The sequence below is a fragment of the Lepidochelys kempii genome, chromosome 1 (assembly GCF_965140265.1).
Source record: "Lepidochelys kempii isolate rLepKem1 chromosome 1, rLepKem1.hap2, whole genome shotgun sequence".
Classification (NCBI taxonomy): domain Eukaryota; kingdom Metazoa; phylum Chordata; order Testudines; family Cheloniidae; genus Lepidochelys; species Lepidochelys kempii.
The window spans coordinates 197936065-197942855 of record NC_133256.1 but is presented as its reverse complement, the minus strand read 5'-3'; positions in this window follow the sequence as shown (position 1 = coordinate 197942855).

Below are 6791 nucleotides of genomic sequence, written 5' to 3'. Positions count from 1 at the left end.
GGAAAGTATATTAATTTCTGGTCACCCAAAAGTGACATGACAGAGAACCTTATGCTTGTTTAATTCAATAGCCCTTGATGCACTTTTATGCTTACGATTTTTTCTGAGAAGTTGGAAGGGCTTATTTTTGGAGTTATTCATTTCATTGTAAGAAACACATTCAGCCCCTGCATTGATAAAAGTCCGGTGCACTTTATAATGCGTGTTAAGGGTTTGGCAGACTTGCAACAGTCTGCAGAATTTAGTAAGGTCCAGCAGACCCATGGCATGTTAACAAAGTCCACCAGACTTTACAGGACAAGAAGTCTGATTGGTGTCATGCTCCTAAGCACAAAGGGCTGGATTTTGGACCCCTTTTTTGTGTTGAATAGTACCTCATTCTGCAAGTAGTCCCTTTGATTACAGTAGAGCCATGCATAGAATGAGGATATTGGAATCTAGCCCCAAAGGAGTGGAGCTCCAGTCTTGCAAAGATTTCAGACTGGAGAGCCTTGTTTACACTAGACTCACAAATTAGGACTCACAATTCCCAGCAGTGGTAGCAACAGAGGAAGCTGTAATTTAGACAAGGCTCAAATGTTTTTACCACTGTGCAACTTAGCCCTGCTATTTTCAAACCTTGGTTTTGTAAACCTTGGTCTTTTCTGCCTTAATGTACCACATTCTGATCAGCTTTCTCTGTGATAAAGAAGTGAGTTAGGTTATCCTGTCAGTTCCAATAGTCAGCTTTCTTTCTCAGTTGCAGTATAAGGGCCCATTACTGCAGTTAATACTACCCACTATACCCTGATTTTAAGCGTGCTGGATTCCTGCAATGCGTGTTGAAGTCAATGGGATTTTTGGGTGCTCAGCCCCCTCTGAAAATCAAGCCAGGAGGCTTTTGATGAGATGGGTGGTGATGAGGGTTAGTGTATTTGTGTACGGTAGGGTATTTATAAATTAATATTTTGGCTGGTTGTTTCTGTTGCATGGAGAGGATAAGAAGTTGTTCTTTTTGTATGCACTGCACAATGTCAAATGTTGTAACAAGCACCTAGAGGACAAGTCAGGTGGATTTTAGTTGTTTATATATAGACATGGGTAAATACAATAAATAAAACTAGTTGAAATCTTTTGAAAATTCAACATCTGAGACAAAGATTTTGTGAAAAATTATCAGTTTTTCAACCAGCTCTAAAAAATACATACAGATTTCCTGCCATTTTTCTATTTATCTTTCTTATTTCGTGCCAAGGAGATTAAATGCAAAAATTATTTAGATGCAGCCTTAATGTTAGGAATTCAGTTGCTCAGAACTCAGGAGAGTCAAAGATGTGATGACTCAGCCACATAATGACAGTATTATTTCTATAGCTGTAATTTGGCATGTCCCTTCGGCAGACAAAGAAGACAGCACAGGGACTTGATGTTCAGAGATACTGACCGCCCACCAGTCCCACTGGTTTCAGCTGGAGTGATAGCTGCTTAGCTGCACCTTTGAAAATCAGATCCAAACTCCCAGCATCAAGTTGGTCACATCTCAAGGCAAATCAATGTACACACAAAAATAACAGACCCCAGTGACTGGAAAGGGAAGGAAGCAGGACAGCAGTAGGGGATACTATCGCTGAATCCCTAGAGGCTAGTTATTTGCTGGTCACAGGCAGAGGATGGACTTGATTAATGTTTAGCAGGCCTATTTGTGACACTGGAACAATTCAGGGGGTAGGAGGAGAGGTTGGATTTTTTTGATGCAGCAAGTTAGTTTAAGCAACTTTCTTTGGTGTGTTATATTAAAGCAAGCATCCCATACAGTAGTGCAAAATACTTTGGGGGCATTAACACAAAGATCAAGGTTGTCAAATTCAGATGCCTAGAGCCAGCACCTAGATCCATATTTAGGCCAACTAAACCACTGGCCTGATTTTCTGAGGTCTTCAGCATCCAACACTTCCACTGAAAACAATAGAAATTGTGGGTGCTGAACACTTCCATAGCAAGCACTTTAAATGGATCCTCAAGATGGATCGCGGTGCCAGACTTCTAGTACCGACATCTGAAAATTTCAGCAAAGGGAAATACACTTCAGTTGCTCAACTGTCCAGACATTTGCACAAGTAGAATCTCAATCTTATAGCTGCATTAATACAGTTTTGTGGTTATTGAACCATCAGCATTTTCCAAAATGCAAGGCTAGTTGGAAGGGTTGGAGTGGGACAGATAGACCTCTCAATTAGCCTCCATAGTCCCAGCTTTTATTTTAACCTTTTAAAAATTAGTCTCCAGCTAGTATGGTTGCAAAACAAACAAACAAACCAGCAACAACAACAAACCCACCAAGCTGTGGAGTGAGTGTAACTGAGCTAGCAACTCTGCCTGAGTTTGCAGACAACCTGAAAAACAACTCTGAGGTATGAACTCCTGCAACTGATCTCAGGGATCAAACTCAGATGCCCGCAATGATACTTTAAATGTCAATGTTGTTAATTATTTCACGGCTCATCAATGCATATAAGAAAGGAGCTGTAGGGACATGGTAGGAAGATCTACACCAAGGTGTGTGGCACATCCCCCTCCCTGGAAGAGCCCAAAGGACAAGACAGGGTGGGGTCACTGAGGATGTATTAAGATGGATGGCCTTCAGCAACATAAGGTTTCTGGGTGGGGCAGTGATCGGTTTCATTTTTCTGAAGCAGAACTCAACTTTTAGATGTTGTGGAAGTATAACATTGTATAAGTATAACATTGTATAAGGGGACATGCTGGATATATTGTATATGAGAGGACATGCCAAAACATGTTACAAAGTATCTGAGGGAGCACACGTAGGGACAGTTAGCTTTTGAATGGAGAAGCAATTAAGATAGAGCCAGCACCTCTAAGAAGCAGGCATCAGAATGGAAGGCATGAAGGGCAATTAGTTAAGTTAACTGGAAGCTGTTAAAGGAGATTGTTAAGGGTGGCAGGTAATTGAAGATACGTGACTGGTCTCAGGGATCTCGAAGGGTGGTGACTAAAATCTTTTTCTTCTTTCGTCTGTAACTTCTCTGTAACTTGTTCTCCAAAAAACTGTATAAATTAAGAGACACAAGCCCCACTCGGGGGGGGGGGGGGGCTCACTTCTAAATGTATTAGCAGAGCAGCTTTGCTAATAAAACAGAGTGGTCTGATAAATTGTGAGTCTGAGTCAAACTTTGACAATGTTTAGCAAATGCTGCATTCAATGCAAAAATAGAACATTTTTCTTCTGTATCCAGTCCTCCTGCAACTTTCTCATTCTCCCATCACATAACTGTTCTCACAGCCATCGAGAGATGCAACAGCAACCCCTCATTGGGGCTCCAGCATCCTGTAGGGAGGCAAGAGTAATGCCTAGAACAAAGAACAACACTGGCCATTCTGTTCTAGAGCCCCTTGTCACCAGTCATTATCCCATGAAAACAGCTTTGAGGCCAAAATGTTTCAGGCCATAGCTCTGCCCAATGGAGACTTTGACTGTTTATCAGCAAAGTTGGAATTAAATTGATCTAAATCTATGTGAATTATTGAATTGGCAAAAATGCTCTCGTTTTGTTCAAATAGTTGGTCAGCTGGGTTTTTGGATGCAAGCTCACATGGCTCATTTTTAAAATGACTAGATAGTGACTTGTGCTCAGTGTGACAGGCCATCCTAAATGCAGTGATCTGCACTGGCCACTATTCTAGGTTTGGAAAAAACAAACACACCTGAAGACACACCTAGGCTGCATGCCAGAGATATAGCAGACAGAACACTCAGGCCAGAGATGACCGATTTAAAATCCGTTACCTCGGGCCTCATCTTGCTCCAGCTTCTTCATGCTTTACAATATCTGCATGTCCTAAGACCCACTTTATAAAGCCTTTAAGGGAAGACACAAACATCTGCATGACCTAGCTGTCCAGATGGAATGAGTTGTAGGCCAGGAAGCAGATAATAGACTAGTGGGCAGGTTGTTTGGGGAAATGTAACTTCGTATTGCCACTTTTTTTTTAAAAAAGGTGGAACCTTCATTTTGGTTTTCCAGGCTGCTGGGGAATCAGAGGCTGAACGTAGGAATTCCTGGCTCCCTGACCTGTTCCCAAACCTTGGCCGAGTCTTATTTCCATTTGCTATATAAGATGAAATGGCCCCAAGCCTGATATTTGCTTCTATGTGAAGCTGCCTTGGTAAGGGAACACAGAATGCTGGTTATTTGTGTTCACCACTCATTGAAATGTAAAACTGGTCAACCCCATCTCCCTCATGTTGTCATACGGAAAGGATGGCTGCAGGAATAACGTTCATGCACTTTTTGCATTTACTTCCTGTAAATACTTAAGTGCACACATTTACTACCAGAGATATTTGAGGAAACAATGAATATGCACAAAAAGCTAATATTTAGCTTATAAATTTGAGTCTACATTGAAAACCCAATTCTAGGAGTTATACTCATCCAACCAGAGAGCAGAAACAGTATCATGCAACTTGCATCCAATCAAAAACTAACCAATGCAGCTCAAATGTCAAATTATTGGACAGTCCTAGTGAACAGCTAATGTCAAATCCAAAATTTATTTTTATAATTATTTGGTGAATGATTTTAAATGAATAGATCCAAGAAAGTCAGGAAAAATAGCAAAGGGGAAAGAAGCTAAATCCATGAAAAAAAACCATTCTCTAGGACTTCTTTTTGCTGAGCTCCAACAATGAGCATGTTCGCCTAGGCATTGATTGGATTATTTCTTTTTTTACTGTCTGATTAAACTCAAACTCAAACCCTTTTTGGCCAACAGCTGCTGAGACATAGACGGAAAAAATAATTAACAAGACTTGCTCTCCATCTGACATTCGATAGCTGGTTTTTGTCTTCAGGCTCATGCCTGCAAATAAAAGACAACCCTTCTTGACAAAATGAAATCCACGAGAACGGGACTCACTCTTTCCATCTCCCCAGTATCCATTGAACCACCTGAATAAGTAAGCCTCTCTGAACATTCAGTCCCAGCAGCCACGGGAAACTGAACACCTCACTCGCCATGACACTATCAGGAAATCAACACCCACTAAGTGTGGAGTTATAATTAAAAAAACAATAAGACAGCTGCTTTCAGCAGTGTTTTTAATCATGGATCTAGCACCCTAGGAGATTATTGGACTACAAGAGATTTAGGAAAGATTAGTCTTTTCATTACCGTTGAGGGGGGTTAGTTCCCATGCAATGCCAAACAGACATGTTTCTAGTATATATGTAGACAACTTGTGCTGTTGGTACCTGATTGTCTGGAATTTCAGTGGAAATCGTAGGCAACAGGAAAATGGAACTACTTATTTCTATTTTGGGAGGGAAAAGATTAATTGAAAACAGATCTGATCTGACTAGACTGATTAAAAATATTTTGTAAGGTAATTATTGTACTCCCCGCCCTCCCCCTCCCCCCCCTTCAGCTTCTTCAAGGAACTCCAAGTTCTAAAACAATCATGAATTTGTCTCCACAACCTTGCTTGTGTGGTGGATCGATATTATTGCCCCATTGTTACAATGGGGAAGTGGAGGAACAGAAGTTAAAAATTAGCTTGGCCTTTTTTTAACCCTTTCATTTCAGAGTCTTCTCAGAAGTGCAAGTAGGTGGGATCTTTTACACTGGGAAAGAAGAGTTAGGATTTTGGCCTGGATACAGTTCAGGCACTAAATCCATATGTGGGGCACCTCCATTGAAGTGGCCTGATTTTGCAGAAGGACTGAGTCCCCCAAATCCTATTCAAAGCAAATAGGAGCTGCAGGAGAGAATCATATTTGAAAAATCATCATTTTTACCTCTTGCTCCCTATCCCATAGATAGACTCAGAAGCTTTGGAAAATGCCCTCCTCATACGAGTCAAAGCCTGTTCAGGCAGGAAGTGGAGAACTAACAGGTGGTTTAGCAGCAGTGGAAGAGAATCCACCTCATAATGCTTCCTACAGGAGAGGGATCCACACCCTGGAAACGCAAGGTGGGCAATATTGTCTTAGATGCTGTCTAGGGAGATGGGGGATGTATGTAGAAGCCCTCGTACATTTAAACCCAAATGCAATCACAGGTGCACTTCCTGCACCTTTGTTTCACCCTGCACTAAAGGCCAGGCCAGAGACAGCCATGCAAAATAGGCCCAGCAGCATCCATCATCTAGGTGTCAACTTGCAAAGTTGAGAGAGTCAGTTTTCAATAAATTGCGTATAGTGGGTACCTTAACCACTGATCTTACACTAAAAAGCATAAGACAATCAGGGCCTTTGTCCCCCTACAAACCTGGCATCTGGAGAGATAGCTAAGATAAATCCACTGGGACAGCCTTGAAACATCGGCTGCAGCCTACATCTCCTATTCACTTTATTTCTGCCATGTCATCATTGCCCCATGCCTGCTACCACAGAAATCAAAAGCCCAAGCCCTCAAAGCTACCCCTTCATCCAGGTGCCGGAGAGCGCATCTCCAGCAGGCTGACAAAAGGACAACTAAAATATACCCATCCCAAATCTTCCCCTCAATTACACCTACAGCAAGTGCTCCAGCTCTCGGTGTATTCACTCACTCATGCTCACATGATAAGGTCTCCCGGGAGCAGAAAGGAAAAAGGAGCAGAACTCTATTTCTTAAGTCTCCTGTTCTTGTTGGAAGGGCAATCACCATCATACACTAAACCTCGGGCTGCTGCTACATAGACTGGAACAATGAGAAAGGTGCACACAGAAAGTAAACCCTCTCAGCTCCTAACCTCTCCTTGACATTGAATTTCTCACATCACAGGGAACTCCCCCTGAGCAAATCAA